The 20,455-nt window shown below is 40.9% G+C and overlaps 2 long non-coding RNA genes across 6 annotated transcripts in view; one reads left to right on the top strand and one right to left on the bottom strand.

The window, feature by feature from the left end:
- The window catches only part of LOC140526118 (uncharacterized), a 310,915-nt gene that overhangs the window by 237,396 nt on the left and 53,064 nt on the right, over window positions 1–20,455 (bottom strand). The window lies entirely within an intron of this gene.
- Window positions 6,380–19,231, top strand: LOC140526115 (uncharacterized). 5 transcript variants are annotated; one of them, XR_011974245.1, is made up of 4 exons: window positions 6,380–6,577; window positions 7,356–7,467; window positions 9,191–9,306; window positions 16,501–19,231. It is a non-coding gene; the product is annotated as an uncharacterized lncRNA (long non-coding RNA). The 5 variants fall into 5 exon arrangements; XR_011974246.1 differs by lacking the exon at window positions 16,501–19,231 and adding an exon at window positions 10,629–10,648; XR_011974247.1 differs by lacking the exon at window positions 16,501–19,231 and adding an exon at window positions 10,603–10,620.

Raw genomic sequence — 20,455 nt, forward strand, 5'->3', positions numbered from 1 at the left:
CGGGTCCTCCAACCGATTTATAAGGTCCCTTCGGATTCCGAAATTGTGTCTTCTGTATTTTGATGTTTCATGTTCGAAAGTCCCAACGTTCTGTGTACTGTGATAATATTCTATTTTCTGTGTTCCAACATTCTATGTTCTAAAGACTTCCAGCATCGACAGTTTGTGTATTGTTTTTTGACATCCTTCGTTCCTGAGGTCGCTTTAGACCCTAACATTCTGTGATTCTAAAGGACAAAAACTCAAGTGTCCCATCAACCTGACTGTTGAAAGATTAAGCAGCTAATTAAGCCGCTTCTGGGGTTCCCTTGGCCAGTCTCCAGGATTGTCTGGGCGCCTTGGGCTCCCAGTAGGAATCTCTGCCCAGTTTAAATCTGCGAATCCGTCGTCCCTTTCACCTCTAAAGCAATCTCCGGGGGAGGCGGACAGCATTGCGCTACTGTCCCCTAGGGCATGAGGACAAGGGGGAAGGGGAGAGTCCTGGGCTTTGCGCCCCAGCGCGGATTCCCCGACGCCCTCGGGCCGTTCCGGGAAGCCGGCCTTCCGGAGGCGGCGCGGCGTGGCTGGACCCAGTGCCAGAGAGGTGGAGAGCCAGCCAGGGCCGGGCGGGGGAGAAGGGGGAAGCGGTGGGGAGGGAGTCAGGGAGAGGCCGGACTGGGCGTTCCCTCTCTACCAGCTAACAGCTTCCAGGCTGAGCTGGGGCCCAGTTACTGCAGGTGAGCCCAAGGGATGGGGGGGTTGGGGCGAAAAGACGCAGAACCTTGCTTTGAAAACGCCTTTCTCGCCCAGCGACTTGACCCATCTCAGGTCTGCTCGACAGCCTTAGGCTGTTACTGGACCTTCTAGCTTTTCCACTGAACCCTCGCCCCTCCCCTGGGCAGGGGTGGGGGTGAAGGATGAGTGGCGCCCAGAGCCCTGCTAAGGCCCCGCCGCTGCACCTGCCCAGGCCGGGCCCAGCTCTGGCGGCCGTCGGGGCCTGCAAGCACAATGAGGCTTGTTCGTGGGCGGAGGAGCTGCGCCAGCCCGCTGATCCCATAAAATATTATTTGTGTTTAAAAATTCCAGTAATTGACTATGCAGCCGCTTTTTCCGAGCCCTGTGCCAAAGGCAGTAAAATAGCGGCCCGAGCCCGGGTTATTTTCATCATGCAAATTCCCATTCCTGTAAACAGGGTTAAGCGTCCCCGGGAGGGGGCCAAGAGCTGGGACGCTGAGCTAGGAGCGAAGGGGAGGGGAAAGTAGTGTGTTAGCAGCGGCAGGGAGACGAGCAGACCGGTCTGCTGGCCTGGATTTACCTATTCAACCAGGGCTGCAATTACTCCCATAATAGGTCCCATCTCTGTAGCGCTTTAAAATTCACAAAACGCTGTTTTCAGGATAGCCTTGTGAGGAATGTGGAGGAAACAACCCACATTCATCTTACCAATGAAGAAAACTGAGGCTGTGTCCAGATGGCTAGTCTGGAATTACTGGAAAATAACCAAAGGATCACTTAAAGATTCGGGGTCTTGGAACTGCATTAAAATGCCTTTCAGATTCGTTTCTAGCGTGAACCTATGGATGTATCCTGGCTGGACCCACACCCACACCCACACACTATCCCCATTCATCTATTGCTTTTCTTCTGAGTAGACTTCCCCCAGCAGAAGTAACAGAGAGGTGCTGAGCTCATTTTGGCAAACTATTTCCAGTTGGGCTTGTGATGGAAAAGGGATAGGACCTCAGTTCATTGAGCTGGGGCATCACAAGTACTAAGCCTGGGTACTGGAATGCCTATAAAGTTTGTTCCATCGTCCTTACCCCCACTCCTTATTATAGTCCATTCCTAATAGACTTCAGAGGCCCAGAGGGTAGGTCCGCAAGTCAGACAGTCTGGGGGATGTGGGAAATCCTGAGTAAAAAAAAGTTAATTCTCTGCCCTCCACCCAACAGTTGTCTCAAGTCAAAAATGGGAAACCTAGGCTAGTGAGACCCAGACACTTCTGAAATATGAGTTTACAGACAAAGCTGTGGCAGGCAGGATTCATAGAATTTTTCAACTGGAAGGGATGTTGAATGTTGGATGTGTCCACTTGCCTTGTTTTAATAACAGTTTACTTTAAAAATAATAGTAATAAAGCTTGTGAAGTTTTTCACAGCTCATTCAATGGCCTTGTGGAATAGGTATTGTTACTGAGTTCATTTACGGGGAAGAAGCAGTTTGACTTCCACACTTGCTTACAACTGGTAATACAAAGAGCCTGACTGAAACCCAGGCTCCCAATGATTTTACAACTAAAAAGTTGTTAGGGGGCAGAGTAAAGGATTTTTAGGGACAGGAGAGAACTCCTCCCACTTCCCCACTGATAAACTCCCTCAGGCTTCATGTCTAAGCTGTGGGGTATGTAGGGTATGGATTTGAAGCAAGAGGATGGATAGCATGACCTTGACTTTGCCCATGTGGCTTAGGGAGTCTTGGACTACTCTTTGGAGTAGGATCTCTGATTTCCTTCTTGGTGCTGAGGAAAATAAAAGATGAGGCGAAGGTTCCAATGTCTCCAAAGAGTTTTGATTGTGTTCTCTCATCTCAACTGATCGCTGCCATAGGTGTTTCAGATTTTCTCTCCTCCTCAAATTTCTCATTACATCCCTCCCCTCTTAACTATCACCAGAGAACCACATCTCTCATTTTCTACCTTCTCTCCATCTCAAAATCCCTTGTCATTGTCTTCTTCCATTTTCTGCATTACTGTTGTCTTGGAAGACGAGGTAACTTTTCACAAGGACATTCCCTCTAATTATACCCTTGATCCCATAGCTTCCCCTCTCCCCAGCAGATTACTTCCCTTCATTAATCATCCCTTCTCTTTAACCTTCATTCTCTCTGTATCTAGTGCTTTTTATTACCTACAAACATGCCCAAGTCATCTCTCTAATTCTTTAAAAAAAAAAAAATCTCTTCATCTGAGGTTGCCATATCCTCATACTTTTGTTTTATATCTCATTCCTTTCACAGTCACACCTAGAAAAAACTGTCTACACTAATCACCTCCACTTTCTCTTTCACACTCTTCTCAACCCTTTGCAATCTTGCATCCCCATCTCCTCACTCAACTGAAATTGCTCTCTCCAGTTATCCACGATCTCTTAATCAAATCCAATGGCCTTATCTCCACCCTCATCTTTGTTGACTTCTCTGAAATTGTTGTTGTTACCTGTTGACTTCTCTGAAATATCTGACACTTGAACACCCTCCCCTCCTGAATGATACCTTGTGTCCTCTCTGGTTTTTCATAATGATCTTCTCTCTTTTTACCTGTTCAGTTAATCCTTCTCAGTTTCCTTTGCTGGATCATCATCCATGTCCTATCCCTTGAATTCCTACATACCTCACTACTCTGACCTGGGCACCTCCTGTGTTCAGTTATCTCTATGAACATAACACACACACACAAGTGCACACACATCTCACCCTAATCTCTATCCTAAGCTCCTTCCCTTATGCACAATCACCTAGAAAACATTCTCCTATAAACCCACGCCCTTCTTACTAACTTCCTTAAATCATTTCAATGAATAACTATCCTTCGAATCATTTAGGATGGTAAACTTTTTCTTCCTTTCTTTTCTGACTTTTCCTCCCCTCCATGTGGCTAGGTGGATAGGGCTCTGAATCTGGAGTCAGAAAGATTAGAGTTCAAATCTTGTCTCAGATACCTGCTAGCCATATCACCCTACGTACATCACTTAACCTCAGTTTCCTCATATGTAAAGTGAGATGGCTGGACTAAATGGCTTCTAAGGTTCTGGCTCTAGAGCTCTGGGTCCATTTTTTTTTCTTATATCTTCATATATATACATATATATGTATGTATCTTCGTATATATCTTTATATATGTGTGTGTGTGTGTATATATATATATATATATATACATATGTATATATATATATATATATATGTATATACACATTTCTCTCAATAGCATGTAAACTCCTTGAGGATCCCTAGTGCCAAGCACACAGTAGACACTTAATAAATGCCTGTTGATAAATTGATTGGGAATGGAGGTCCAGTGTCTTTGAATCAGAGGTGACCCAGGCTCATTTCTCCTACTCTCACCCAGTAGTGTGCCTCACTATACCCTCTTTTTTGTTTATTTTCCAACAGACTTCTGTACCCCAGACAAGCAAACTTGTCCATCCACCATTTTGTTATTCACCTGAACCCAGTGTGGTATGTTGGAAAGGGCACTAGGAGTCAGAAGGCCTAGGTTCAAGTCTTGGCTCCATTAGTGACTAAGCTGTATGATCATAGGCAAGTCATGTGACTGAATAAAGAATGCTTTCCCAAAAAAATAAAAAATAAATTAAAAACAAACAAACAAAGAATACTTTCACTCCCACCAAGTACTGTGTGAAATAATATGTCACATTATGGAGGCTTTTTCCTACCTGAGATGTCTTTCCCCCTCCTCTCCTTGAATCCATAATCCTCATTTTCAAAACCCAACCCAAAATATATTAGAGCCTATGGGAATTTTCTTTTTCTTTTTTTAATTTCCCTTTTTATTAAGAACATAAATACTAACAAACATAAACATTTATTTACATATACAAAGAAGATCAGGATGTAGGATTGCATATGAAGCTGTGAGCTTTTGTAATATACAGTTTGAAGCTTTTTAGAGGCAAATATTAAATGTAACATGCTGGCCTGTGGTAATTTCCAGAGTTGAATGAGACAACATTGTAGGAAGTAGATTATTTTTTGAGAATAAACCTTAAGAAGCATCTAATTCCAACCCCCTTGTTTTGCAATTTAAAAACAAGAACAAAAAAAATTTAAAGACCAGAAATGTTTTGGGACTTGCCCAAGATCACACGGCCACTAAGAAGAAAAAATGGATTTGAACCCAGGTCCTCAGGTTCCCATATCCAGTACTTTTTCCACTATACCATGATCACTAGAAAAAGGTGCTCAGAGGAGCTCAGGGCACCCTCATGAAGGCCTGATGAGCTCCCCAGAGTAGGTAAAGTAAGTTCCCATCATACCACGGGACAAAGAATTCAGAGGAAGCCATGGCTGCTCCCTTCCTACATTCTCAAAACCTGAAAATTACAGAAAGTAAAAAACTATCAAGACAAATGATGCACACAGGAGAATTCTTCCCTCCACCCCCTCCCTGCTTCACACACGGGCGAATGCACATGCATGAATTTCAGTGAAACAGACAGTAATGGGGTCTTCAGGGCTGTCAGCCCCACTCCTGGATTTCATGAGTTCATTTTAGAGGTAGCTTACTTCTAACAAATACCAATGTAGTCAACTACCAGTGTGGAATAATGGAAGTTATTTTACCTCTCTCTGGGCCTCTGCGTCTTTGTCTGTAAAACAAGAAAGTTGAACTAGGTTGCCTTCAACTCCAAATCTATGATTCTACGTATTCTTTATGATCCATACAAATGCAGTGAAATTAGAGACATCCATAATCTAAGAAAGCTCTATTTAATAAGTATTTATTAAATATGTACTACGTATAAGGGGAAGTGCTAGAGATATAAAGGGGAGAAATGGCTCCTGGCCTCAAAGAGCTTATATTCAAATTTCATAATTGGTTTGAAGATCCATCTTGATATTTGTGGGCAATAAAGATGAGATTGAGCCACATGGTTTCTCTCCTTCTCTCTCCTCTCCTCTCCTCTCCTCTCCCTCTCCCACTGCAGGTCTCTCTCTGCAATGGGAGTTAAGTGCCCAGAGGACACACAGATAGTAAGTGTCTGGGACTGGATTTGAACAGAAGTCCTCTTGACTCCAGTTACTGCTCTATCCACTGCACCACCTATTTGCCCCCATCATCTTAATCTTTTATCTTATTTTCATCTTATATCACAATACATCCTACAGCATTCCATTATATTTGTGTACCACAATTTGTTTATCCATTTTCCATTTGATGGGCATTTGTTTTGTTTCCAGTGCTTTGCTCTGACAAAAGGTGCAGCTATGAATATTTTGGTATATCTGAGACCCTTTAGTCTTTGACTTCTTAAGGAGTACAAATGCCTGGCATTGGCAGGAACTGATTTTCATTTTGTCTTTGTATCCCCAACACCAAGCACAGAGCTTTGCACAAAGTGTGCATATGCAGCTTTACACCTAACAGATATTTCTTTGTTGGGTTGGATTGGATTGGATTGGATTAAATTGGTGGGGTTGGATGTGATTGGGTATATGGTTTAGAACCCCCTGGACTTACTGTGTGATCTGGAGTAAGTCATTTCACCTCTCCCAACCTCAGTGGTCCTCCTTGTCTGCTTTGCAGGGATAACAATCATTGCACTGCCTACCTCACAGGGCTGTTGTGAGGCAATCATTTTGCAAACCATAAATATGACCTCTCAGAAAGACACACACAAATACTATCTGAATTCAAGGGGGTGGGAAGAACCTTTCTGGCTGGGGGTATCCAGAAAGGTTTCATGGGGGTAGGATGATCTAGGCCCTTGAAAGAACTTCTCACAAAGAGAGAGATAGAAGAAAGGCAGTGACAGCATGAATAGAAACACTGAGCCAGAAAAGAACAAAGTCAATCCATTGGGTGAGTACATTAGTCCCATGAAACAGAATAAAGAGAATTGATCAAGAAGCAGTGGGGATGGATGGTGGGTTCAAGGGAAAGGGGAAGATGCTAGAAAGAGGGAGAGTTTGGGACCAATCAAGAGTCCTCCTTTCCTCCTTCCCAGGGTTCAAAATCAATCAAGAAGCATTTATTAAACTCCTGTTATGTGCTGGGCACTAAAGATAAAAATAGAAATGATGAAATAGTCTGATGGAACTTATTTTCTAACAAGAACATATATATATATATATGTAGAATAAATATAAAAAATAAATAAATACAAGTTTTATAAAACAAGATAATTATAGAGGGAGGGTACTAGCAGTTGCAGGGGAATCCAGAAAGACTTCATGTAAAACTAAGTTCTTAATCTAAGGTCTATGAACAATCTCTCCACCCCCCTCAGATGTCAGGAGGCCCCTAAACTTTGGATGAAAAAATTGCATCTTTATTTCAATGTTATTCCTTTGTAATCTATGTATTTTATTTTATGCACTTAAAACCATGAGAAGGATATTACAGGAGCTTCACTAGCCTGTCAAAGGGGTTCATGATACAAAAAAGCTTAAGAATCCCTGATATATTGATGTCCTTGATGTCATACCTGATGTCTTTGAGATGAATTTTGAAGGGAGAGAGGAGAAAAATTCTATGGAGAAGCCTGTACAAAGCACAGAAGTAGAATAGATCAAGCAACTCTCCCATTTAGCCCTACTCTCCACTTCCAGTCTTCTAACCATTAACAATCATCTCCCAGCTGAATCTCTCTCTTAAGAGAAAATGAGTGGGGACCATGGTAGGCAACAGCCTCCTCTTGACTATGGGCTACTACTGGAGGAAGATGTCCGACTAGTCCGGAAAAGCTCAAGGTATGTATGGACAGCTCAAGGTACATATGGACAGCTCATTCTCCAACTAACTCCCTTTCTTTCTGTCTGTTTCTGCTAGTAGGGAGAGTTTCCTCACTGCTGCAATATGGAAAATCCATGTAAAATTTTTTGGCCCTCCCTTCGTACCAGAGAAGAAGTCTGAATTTTTTTCTTTTTTTTATGGGGTGTTTATAGTACCTTATTGTAAAATTTGGGTTAATATTATATAATACTTTACATATATTTATGCATTAATGAGTTTCTAAACTTTTTTCTGTGTCATCTTCTGGCCTTCTTGAATCGTCTACAGCTTCCACAAAACTCCCCCAAAATTCTCATTTAATTTCTTATTTTGACTTGTGATATGTCAAAACCATAATATAGGAACCGCAATAGGGAAAGTCACTATGTGGAAGGGATAGCTACTAATAAAATCACAAATCCAGTCCTTATCATTATCCGATCTTTTTCTTACTTCTCTCCCTCTGTCTCCATGCAAATCTCACCTTTCTTCCTCCCTGCTCCCCCATTTCATATTTCATAGGAGGGGATGGATACTTGAAGATTTGCAACAAGAGCTCACAGAGCTGGGCATCCCCTTAGATAACCCACGAGGATTGGATCCAAGTAGGAAATCACATGATGTTGACTCTTTTCTACCATCCATCTTTGCTCCCTGTCTTTGTGGATGTGGCTTGAGATCAAAGTCAGTGCTGCACTCCCACCCCCCTTCAGGCACTTCCCGACCCACCACCCCAAAACTCCCACAGTCAACACCTAGGGAGGAGCCAGCACCAACCCTGGCCCAACCACCAGCTAGGCCTGCAACTCCATTGGGTTTTCACACCACATCCCAGACTGGATCCCAAGCTCCTTCTTCTGGTAGGAGATCTCGAACTCCGAGCAACTCTCCACCTATACGACAACTAGTCCCACTGCCTGTTTGGCCTCAACCCTTTCGTTTCAGCATCCCTAAGACCAAGCCTCAAAGGGTTTACCAACCTCCTCTTGAATGCCTAGGTCTCAGGTTCCCAAGATGGAAAGAGAAAAAACAGTCCTCTTTGCCTTCTCCTCCTCCTAGTTCTACTCCCCTTAAAATAAAGTATAGTATTTGATTCAACATGTTTTAGCTTTCTTTTGTGTCTAAGAAGAACATAGCTGAATGCATCATATATAGAAATGATGACAATAACACTTTGCGTGTGTTTAACACTTGCTTATTACAAACATTATATTATTTGGTTCATCCATATATTTCATATGGCTTACATTTAAAGTGATTTGCAAGAGTGATTTTCAAATGACAACACTGAAGCATTGAGAAAAACTGTAACTTTGCCAAGGTCACACAGCTTAGGATCCCAGGACTTCAGGCTGGGTGTCAAATCCCTTCATTTTACAGATGTAGAAACTAAGCAAATAGTCCTCTTCCCTCTTTGATGAGGGAAAGTTTGGGCTGGAGGAGTGGGAAAGGGCTTGAGCTAAAGAAAAAGGAATTGTGAAGGAAGTTTGGAGGGTTTGGGAATTGCAAAGAAGGCTGGAGATTGAATTTAGTGAGGAAATTATGGGAGGACTTGAGGAAAAATTGAAGGAAGGGGTGGAGTACTCATTCTCAAAGCTGAAAGTGTAGGATCTAGCACTGAAGGACCATAGATAGAGAATCCTACATTGATAGCTGGAAAAGAGCAAAATGGTTGTCTAGCCAACTTCCTTCATTTTTCAGAGAAAAGGAATTCAAAGAGAGTAACTCAAGCAGAAGGACCAGAGGAAAATGGGAAGACAAAAGCAGAGCTGAAGGTGAAGGAAAAGGAGAAAAGAGAAGGGAATCAGTAAGATAAGGTATGTAAAATATGAGTGATAAGGAACCTAGGACCTCAATCCTACCTGTTTGAAGGGCAGCTAGAATTTGCAATGACCTGAATAAAGTATGCAAATTTAATATTTCTGGCAAACCAAGTGGCTTATCTTTACTTAAAGTTTAGACTGGTCTCCCTCCTAGAAGAGAAGATAAAGAAAGGGGTTGGGGAATACCTCTCCACTTCAGATTATCAGGGAGAATAAAGAATTCTTTTAAAGAAAGTATGGGGAGGGGTGAGGACAGGCAGAGAATAGAGAGAGAAGAGGAGAGGGAGGGGGGAGAAAAGGAGAAAAAGAACAAGAAGAAGAAGGAGGAGGAGGAGAAAGAGGAGGAGGAAGAAGACGGAGAAGAGAGAAAGAGACAGAAAGAGAGAGAAAAGGACAGACAGGGAAAAGGATTGACAGAGAGATGAAGAAGAGAAACAGAAGGAGAGGAAAGAAAGCAAGTGAGATGGAGAAAAGGAGAGAGAGGCAGCGAAAAGAGAGGGGAGAGAGAGACAAGGAGAGACAGACAGAGAAGAGAGACAGACAGAGAAAAGGAGAGACAGAGGAGAGAGAAAAGAGGAAATAAACAGACATAGGGAAGAAGAGAGAAAGAGAGAAGATTCCCCAAAAAAGGATCTGAAAGTCAAAGAGATCATCTAGCTTGTATTGGGAAATTAGAGAGTGGAAGAACACTGTGTGCTTGTCCTTTGTTTTCGAAGAAATGATGACATGACTTGCACTTGACTTTGTTTTGAGTGAGGACTGTGTGAAGTCATCAGCCTCACTTTCTCCTCCTGAGTCATTGAGATCCAGTGACCAGATATTCATCAGGATGACTGGAGATGGCACCTAATGCAATGGGAGACCTTGGTCTTTTTAGGCTAAGGTCTTTACAGGTATCACTTAGAGGGAGGTAACTAATGCCCATTCAGTGAATAGCTTCTTTAAGAAGTAGTCAAGGAATGTTCCCTTTAATGAGCAAAAGAAAAATAAAAAAAACTAAATCAAGCTGGAAGGAAAAGGGAAAGAAACAGTTACTATCAATAATCACACTAAGCCAGGAGGGTCCAGAGAACAGTCATTAAGTGGAGCTTGGGCAGGGACCAATTGTTGTCCAATCTCTGGACTTCAGAGTGCACTGGATTTAATATTTGGGGAATGACAAGAAAGAGAGAGAGAAAGAAAGGAAAGAGAGAAGGAAAGAAAGAGAGAGAGAAAAAGAGAAAGAAAGACATCTAGCCAGTTACCTCCAAATTAACTGGGCAGCCTCTGGCCATTGTGGTCTACTCATAGGTTGTATTTGTCCTTCGTTTTCGAAGAAGACCATAACATCAGAGAAATGATGACATGTCTTGGAAGAATATGGCACAGAGGAGAAGGAAAGAATGAGGACCATTGAAATTCAACTCCTGAAGCTAAGCAGCAGATCGAAGGCTCTTCCTGAAGAGGATAGAGCTAGACCCCATGAGGAAGAAGCAGCTGCTTCCACTTCAATCAGTGGTGCTGTGGCTTCGGTCAGTGATGCTGTGGCTTCGGTCAGTGATGCTGTGGCTGTGGCTGTCACAGCAATGTCAGATAACAAAATCATTCAGTTAGGGTCAGGAGAAGATGGAGTAAACAGCAGTAATTGGTATCCCTACTGATAGGTATACCAATATAGTTATTTGTTGATCTGATAAGAACAGGTGACTGCTCTTTCAAGGACATATATCCAAAATACAACAGAGAATATCCTAGGACTCCATGGCAGATGCCTACTACCCACTCACAGTGATTTTATGATTACAAATAATATTGCCAGAAAGAATCTAGAAAGTATTGCTAAAGATTATAAAGTTTTATGCAAAAAAACCCCTGAAAATCTTAGGGATGTAGTATTTTTATCATTTCTACCAGTCAAAGGCAAAAATTTTAGAGAAAGGCAGATTTGAAGTGTGAACAGCTAGTTAAAATGATGTTGTCCAAGGATGGAACACAATTTATGATATAGGACTGACAAACCCTAATTTAGGACAGAGTACACTTAATAAGGACTGGTAAGAGTCCATCTGTCTACCTACATGTCTTGCAAGTCTAATCAAAAGGGATTTAATCTGAAAAGGAAGAGGGAGAAAACCCCAGTGCACTTTATACCATGGAGAGTACCTATATAATATAATTCATAGATAAAGCCATAAAGATACCCAGAAACTCAGAGAAGACAAAATCCAAGAAAAATACCAGTAATAAAACCCAAGACCTCAGATTTTTATTGTTGTTCAGTCATTTTTCATTTGTGTCTATGGCTTCATGACCCCATTTTGGGGTTTTCCTGGTGGTTTGGCATTTCCTTCAGTTCATTTTATAGATGAGAAAACTGAGGCAAACAGGGTGAAGTGAATTGCCCATGGTCACACAGCTAAGAAGTATCTCAGGCTGATCTGAACTCAGGAAGATGAGTCTTCCTGATTCCATGCCTGACACTATCCACTGAGCCACTTAGCTGCCCTTGAACTCAAATATCTATACACAAATGCACAAAGTATATATAATAAGCAAGTAATTACAGCTCTTAGTGCAGGAAAGCAAATTTTCCCTCACAAGTATCAGTATCACTGAGACACAAGAATGCAAAAAGAACCAGAGAGATAAAGAGGATATGGTGTGGGGAGAACTATATATTAAGAAGATATAGACATATAAAAAAATACAGGAACCAATGAAGGGAAATATCATGGCATGCACTTGTGTGAAAATCACTGGAGACATAAAGAGAAATGAGATTGTCATCAGAGTACTACAGACCACCTGGACAGAAGAGAGAAATAGATAAGGAATTCAGGAAATAAATCGCAAGCCTGGCTTAGAGACATGGAAATCATAAGAGGGGATTCCAATTTCAGAAGCATCTGCTTTCCACTCAAGCACAACTGCTAATAATTCTTGACTTATCTTAATAATAATTTCATTCTTCAAAAGATGCAAATGAAAGGAAGGGGAAATTCTATTCTGGATATGATTTTTCCTCAAAAGGAAGGACTTATGTCCAGGGAGGAAATTATGAAAGCCTTGGGAGGGAGTGATCACTTCATCTTTGAATTACTGATAGAGAAGGAGAGGAAATCAGATATAGCCTGACATGCCCTCCAAATTTGTAGGGGCTAGATTTCAAAGGGTTCAAAAAAACCAAAAGATTAGTAGGTTCCCAAAAGGGATAAAAATTTCTCATGAACACAACTCTAAGGACACGAAAAGAAACAATTCTGATGATGAAAAGAAAGAGTTGTCTTAAAAGAATAATGTAGATGTACAAGGAACTCATGAAACCACTGAAATGCTGGAAAGACATATATGGAAGACAGAAAAAAGGATAAGTAATGGTAAATGAATGCAAAAACGTGCCATGACCCTATGAGAAGAGCATGAGGTGCGCTAAAGCTCAGAGGGAGCTAAGCCTGAGGGGGAAAACTAAGCATGATAACAAAGACCAGAAATATTAGAAGATGTAGTTGCTAAACCAGTCAGTGATCATTAAAAGAGGCCAGAAGGAAGGACTGCAGAGCTAGTGAAAGGCAAATGATGACCAGAAACGGGGGGGAAGAAGGGAACACTTATCAAGTGCCTACTATGTGCCAGGCACTATGTGGGCACTCCATTATAATGGAATAAAGAGGAGTGGTAAGTTGGGAGCAAAGCCCAGGGACAAGAGTCTCCACCCAAAGGAGTCTACAACATAGTTGCTTCTCATAAGATGAAAATTTAATTGCAAATAAGATGAAATTTAATTATAGCTGCATGTTCTGTTGAAAGAAGTCCTGGGTTCAAATCCCTTTTCTGACACTAGCTGCATGACCATGAACAAGTTATTTAACCCCTCTCAGTTGGTTTCCCCATCTATAAAATGGGAGTAACAAAATTTCTAGTACCTACATCACAGAATTGTCTTTATATGTTGTTGTTCAGTATTTCAGATTCTTCATGACCCCTAAATAAACAAAACCCTAAAAAGACCCCTAAAAAGAGTTTTCTTGGCAAAGATACTGGAATGGTTTCCCATTTCCTTCTCTAGTTCTTTTTACAGATGAGGAAACTGAGGCAAGCAGGGTTAACCCTTGCTTGGTTGACTTGCCTGGGATCACATGTGTAAGTAAGTGTCACAGGCCAGATTAGAACTCAGGTCTTCCTGACTCCAGGTCTGGTACTCTATCCATCGCACCACCTAGCTGCCCCTAATATTTAATTAGTCTTGGCTAATTATCTAATAATATATCTAATAAAATCAGCATTCTATTTTTAGTAAACTTTTTAAAATTTGTTATAAAACAAGCATTCCATAACAAGTATGATAAAAAAAAAGATGATTGCACATGAAACTACAAATCTATTATGTACCACTTACTATTCCTTTTAAATATGTAATAATTATATGTAAATATATTATTAAATATATGATAAAAGGGTTTTTTCTTCCCTCTTGTTACATTTTTAAATGCCTACTCGGTGCCAGGCACTGTGCTAAGCACTGAGTACATGAAGACAAAAATAAAACAGCTTTTGCCCTCATGGAGCTTATATTCAATCAGAATGTTTTCCTCATTGACTTGAGAATGGGCCTTCAATGATTTTTTTTCAGGGCAAGTGACTTAACCACTACCTGCCTCAGTTTCCTCCTCTGTAAAGTAGGGTTAACAGTAGCATCTCCTTCACAGGATTGTTGAAGGATCAAATGAGATAAATTGTAAAGGATTCAGTAAGTGTCTGGTGCAGAGTAGGCGCTTAATGTGTATTTATTTCCTTTTTTCCTACTTAGTAAATTCCTGTGGTTTTCTAGAATTCAATATAGACTCTTCTATTTGTTTGAGATTTTTTTTTTACTCCCTTTATAATCTCACCCCCATCTGTCTTTACAGCCGCATTCTATGTAATTCTCCCACATTCTCCAGTCCACTAAAACTGGCCTCCTTCTTGTTCTTTACAGGTGGCAACAGCATTCCATTGCTATCTTGAACCTTTGTACTGGCTGCCCCTCATACCTGGAACATACTCCTTCCTCACCTCTCTCACAGATGCCTTCTCTTCCTCTGGCACATAGCTAAAGCCAATTAGTCTTGGCTAATTATCCAATAATATAGGTGGACCCCTCAGCATCCTATTTTTAGTAAACTGGGGGCAGGACCTCTCCTGATCCCCTCAACTTCTAATGCCATCCCTTTCTGTCTACTCATATTAATTCTTCATATGCTCATTTACGTACTTATTGTCTCCTCCACTAGAATGTAAGCTCCTTGAAAATGGGAATTGTTTTATTTGATGCATTTGTTTCCCTAGAGACAGAGCACAGGGCTTGAAAAAGACTAGGTACTTAAATTTGGAGACTCCAAGTCTCAGGGTTGGGGCCACTAAACAGTTGGAAGTCATGGTATGGGACTCCTGTGGAGCCTGGAGAGAGGCTCATGGGTCAATCTAGGCCTGTACACCTGTCCCTAGATAGATTAACTAGGGGCCTTAAATGCCATTGAGTGTGAGACTAGGTAGTTTTCTTTTCTCCTGACTTTTAATTACCCTAGTCTTGTGTGTTGTTTCTAAATTTGTATGTCCTCTTTTCCCTTATAAAATAACCCCTAAAAATATAATGTTGTAGCCTGGATAGGTAGAAGAGAAAAAGAGAATTGGGTGCTGGAAACAGACCCAAAATGGTGGTGGGAATTGGAGAGGAAAGGGAATAGGTAATGAAGGAAACATTTTGACAGTTATCCAAAATCAGGTGTCAAAAAAGTTCTTTCCTTCCTTCCCTCCTTTCTTCTTTCCTTCCTTCTTCCTTCCTTCTTTCCTACCTTCCTTCCTTCTCTCCTTTCCTTCCCTCTTTCCTTTCTTCCATCTTTCCTTCCTCCTTCTATTCCTTCCTTCCCTTCTTTGCTCCTTTCTGCTTCCTTCCTTTCTTCTTTCTTCCTCTCTTTCCTTGCTTTTTCTTCCACCTTCCCTCCCTCCCCAGAAGTAAAGCTTTGACTTTCTCCACTTCTGACTTGAGTGGTTTGTCCACTTTTAGTCAGTCTAGTGGCACCTTCCTCCTAAGGGTTTACCATTTTGGTGCCAAATATAGTGAAGACACCTGGGTCAACATAGCCCACTGCAGCTTAAAACTCAGGAACTCAAGAGAGTCTCTCACCTCAGCCTCCCCAGTAGTTGGGATTACAATCAGGCAAAGATAGGACAATGGATAAAAGCTAAAAGAAAGCAGATTTTAGGTCAGTTTTTAAGGGAAGAACTTCCTAAAAATTAGAGCTGTCCAAATGTTGAATGGGCTACTTTTGATAGTTGGTTAGTGCATTTGCCATCCCTGGGGGCCTTCAAGCAGAAGAAAAATGAATGAACACTTCTAGAGGATGTGTAGAAGGAATTCCTTCTTTGAATAAGAACTAAACTTCTATGGTTCTGTGACTGTGAAACATACCTTGTAAGGCTCATCCTCAGTGGTTTTGTGAGTCACTTTTCCCTCACCTTCTTTCCTTTTTATCTCCCAAGAGTAGGAGTAAGTTCTGGGTTCTACTCATAAGACACATTCTATATATGGCTTCTTAGTGAAAGGGCAGAGAAGAAAGGAGGCAGTACCTAACTAGAAAAAATCCAAGAATCCAAATGAGTCCAAAGTGAAAAGAAATCAGATCAAAGACAAGGAATGTCTTCTTTACCTCCTAGCACATAACAGCACCGACTACCCTAAAGAGAACACAGAAGAGGGTGTGGTGATCTCTTCTGTGAATTGGTACCCTATATAGAGTATGGGTCCTTGATAATTGTTAAATTGAACTGAATAAGTAAGTTAAAAGAAGTTTTGTTTGTTTTTGTTTTGCTTTGCTTTGCTTTTTCAGGGAGGAGACAAGTGGAGAGGTCTGGGGTTTGTTTGCAATGCTAACTTTATATTTCTTGCTGTTTTACTCTTGCCCCAGCCCACCCACCTCCCAGTTACCAGTGGGTACCAGAGGGCTCAATAGAGCAGGTATCTCTAAGAGCTCTTTCCCTTGGCTTTCCTGTCAATTCCTCCTTCCATTTTCCTCCTCCTGATTGGATACTGACCTCCAACCATTTCTACCACTAAGATAAGGATTTCAGGGACTTTTGAACCATTCAAACCCTCCACCACACTCCCCTCTTCCTAACAGTCATGAGCCAAGCTCTTCATCCCTCTCCTCTTTTCTCCTTGCTCTGATACAGATACTGCCACTCACCACTTTGATTAGCAGGGAGTCATCAATTACAGTCCTTCCGGTAAGATCGAGGGCCACCAGGTCTTACTTTCTGCCTTGGTTTTGACACCATCCAGACCCCTAGGCTATTGTCATCTGAACTGCTGGAGTAACCAAAGGATTTCTGGGCCTTGAAATCCTCCCTGAAGCCTCTGAATTCTCCAACATGTGTTGTCTAAAGACTGTATCTCTTACTTCTTTATATCCTACAAGGTCTAAAGCAGTGCTCAGTGCTCTATAAATTTATTTTGATTTTAACTTCCCTCCCATCCATACAGACTCACCTCCATCCCACTCTCACCTAGCATCTCCATGGAACATGGTTATCATGGTTTGTGTCACCTTGGACAAGTCATTTGACTTTAATTAGCATTTATTTTCTCATCTGTAATACAGGAAGTAGTAGAAATAATCAGGAGTCAGGAAGTGAAAATGAAACTGAGCTTCTTAAGAGCAGGAACAACTCCAATTTTCTACCTGTATTCCCAATGCTGGGCATTTACATAGTAAGTGCTGAATTTCATTCTTTTTTTTTTCTTCTTACAGAGATTTCCTCTCCCTGGCCCCTTTTTCAGACCATTCCTCCTAGATTTCTTTTTTTCTCTTGCTAATTTATGTCTTGTGTTATCATGTCTATTTTCTGTCTCTTTACATTTCTCTATTCCAAACTAGAATATTTTTATAATGCACTTAGCACAGTGCCTGGCACATAACAGACCCTTAATAAATGTTTATTCCCTATTCCCTTCCCTCATTTTTTTATTTTCCTTTCCTTTTGTGTCTCAGTTTCTTAGTTTCTCCCTCTTGGTCTCCCTATCTTAGATCTCTTGGATTAGAGTAGAAGGAGACATATATTTCTCCTTAGAGACTCTCCTCACATCAGTGGTCTTGGAGACATGGAATATCCCTTTCCATTTGCCCCAGAACAGGTTCCAGGGACCAACGATTACTTTAGCTCCTAAAGGATCAGTCAGTATGGGCAAGCGGGATGGGGGGAGAGGGGGAAGGGAGAAGCAAGCAGATGGAGAAGACCTGTGAGCCCTGCTCGTTCTTATCAGCACTAATTTACTATTGTTCAGGTAGCAGAAAGCTGGAACTGAATGTCCCTCACTTTTCTGGCATGGTTCCTCCTCCATGAAGGTAGAGTTGAGGAGTAAGGGAAAGAATCCAGAGTTGAGAATGGGAGAAGGAATGTGGAGGAAGGTCAAGGCAGCTTCTACCCCACCCTTGGCTCCCTTACCTGTTTCCAAATCCCACTCATCCTTGCAGGCTTGGTTTGAATGAATGATTGGTTCTTCTCTGAAGCAATCCCTAACCACCTCAGCTCTCTCTCCTCTCAACTTTCACATCAGAGTAGTCTATACTACTCACTCAGCACTGATCAGATACTGCTTAAAGGGAAGTAGATGTATACATACCACCTGTTGGGGGCAATTAAAAGAGCACACTGCATTTGGAGTTAGAGGAGCTGGAGTTCACATTCTTGCCTCTGCCACCTGTCATCTGTGTGTCTTCACAAGGATAATGTAAGATAATTACTGTGAGCTAAATGGAGCATGGGCATCGGTATTACCATTTTACAGGTGAGGAAAAGAGTTTCAGACAGTCAGTGACTGACATTTAAAGTTATAAGGCAAGAAAGTAATCCTGCTAGCCTCAATTTCTTCTGTCATTCAGTCAAATAGTCAATTAGCATCTATTTTTTAATTATTTCATACTTTTATTTTTTTCACAACCATATTAAACATTTTCACACTAGTCATGTTATTAAGAAGTACTGGAACCAATGGAAGAAACCATGAGATAGAAGAAACAAAACAAAAAAGAAAAAAAGAGTACAAATAGCATGATTCTATCTGTATTCAGACTCCATAGATCTTTCTCTGGATGTGAACAGCATTTTCCATCATGAGTCTTTTAGAGTTGTCTTAGAACCTTGCATAGCTGACAAGAGTCAAGTCTATGAAACTTAATCATCACACAGTGTGGCTGTTACTGTGTATAATGTTCTCCTGGTTCTGCTCACTTCACTCAACATCAGTTCCTTTCCAGGTGTTTCTGAAGCCTGCCTGTTCATCATTTCTTATAACACAATAGGATTCCATTACATTCATATACCACAAATTGTTCAGTCATTCCCCAATGTAGGGGCATGCCCTCAATTTCCAATTCTTGGCTACCACAAAAGGGGCTGCTAAAATATTTTTGCACATGTGGGTCAAGAAATGGTATTGCTAGCTCAATGGATATGCATATTTTTATAGCCCTTTGGGCATAGATCCAAATTGCTCTCCAGAATGGTTGGACCAGTTCACAATTCCACCAACAATGCATTAATGTTCCAATTTTCCCATATCTTCTCCAAGATTTATCATTTTTCTGTTTTGTCATGATAGCCAATATGATAGTGTGATGTGGTACCTCAGAGTTGCTTTGATTTGCATTTCTCTAATCAATAGTGACTTAGAGCATTTTTTATATGCCTATAGATAACTTTAATTTCTTCATCTGAAAACTGCCTGTTTATATCCTTTGACCATTTATCAATTAGAGAATGACTTGTATTCTTATAAATTTGACTCAGTTCTCTATATATTTTAGAGACACTGGCCATAAAAATTCTTTCCCTTTCTAATTTTGGTTGCATTGACTTTGTGCAAAAACTTTTCAATTTAATGTAATAAATGTAATCAAAATCATCCATTTTGCACTTCATAATGTTCTCTATTTCTTGTTTGGTCATAAATTCTTCACTTCTCATAAATCTGGCAGATAAACTATTCCTTGCTCTCCTAGTTTGCTTTTAGTATCAGCCTTTACATCTAAATCACCTACTCATTTTGACTTTATCTTGGTATAGGGTATAAGATGTTGGTCTTTGCCTAGTTTCTACCACACTATTTTCCAATTTTCCCAGCAATTTTTGTTAAGTAGGCAGTTCTTTTCCCAGATGCTAGAGTCTTTAGATTTATCCAACAATAGATTACTATAGTCATTGACTATTGTGTCTTACATATCTAACTTATTCCACTGATTCACCACTCTGTTTCTTAGCCAGTACAATTAGCATTTATTAAGTGCATACTCTGTTCGCTGGGGCCATCTCCAGTCATCCTGATTCATATCTGGTCACTGGATCCAAATGATTCAGGAAGAGAAAGTGAGGCGGGTGACCTTGCACAGCCCTTCCTCACTCAAAACAAAGTCAAGTGCAAGTCATGTCATCATTTCTCTGATGTCATGGTCCTCTTCAAAAATGAAAGATGAACACAACTCTGTTCACTAAATGAAAGAAAATGATGTTTCCCTGAATGTTCCTAAATAATTACAGTTCTAAAGATTTCATCCAAATGATTCTAAATCTAAAGATTCCATTTCTAATCTATGATCTCACCTAGATGGTGACTACTTGGAAGGCAATGGACTATGTCTCTTAGTTTTTTGTCTCCCACAAGACCTAAAGTGAAGCTAGGTGCTCCATAATTGGATAGAGTGCCAGGTCTGGAGTCAGGAAGACCTGAGTTCAAATCCAGCCTCAGATATTTACCAGCTATGTGACCTTGGGCAAGTCATTAAACCCTGTTTGCCTCAGTTTACTTATCTGTAAAATGAGCTGGAGAAGAAAATGGCAAACCATTCCAATATCTCTTCCAAGAAAATCCCAAATGGGGTCAATAAAAGTCAAACAACAAAAACTCCAAACCCCTCCAATCTCCATCTCACCTCCATCCTGTTCTCAACCTAATATTTCCATAGATCAATTCCAGGAGCTCTATAAGCTTATAAGACCCTAAACAAATCATTTAACATTAGTTAGCATTAATTTCTTCATCTGTGATGGGAGGAAGAAGAACTAACCAGAAAACAGTGAAAAAGTATAATATATGATGTTTATGAACCTGAGATAAATTAAGTGGTGATTT

Source organism: Notamacropus eugenii, chromosome 2 (assembly GCF_028372415.1).
Source record: "Notamacropus eugenii isolate mMacEug1 chromosome 2, mMacEug1.pri_v2, whole genome shotgun sequence".
In the NCBI taxonomy this organism is placed as follows: Eukaryota; Metazoa; Chordata; class Mammalia; order Diprotodontia; family Macropodidae; genus Notamacropus; species Notamacropus eugenii.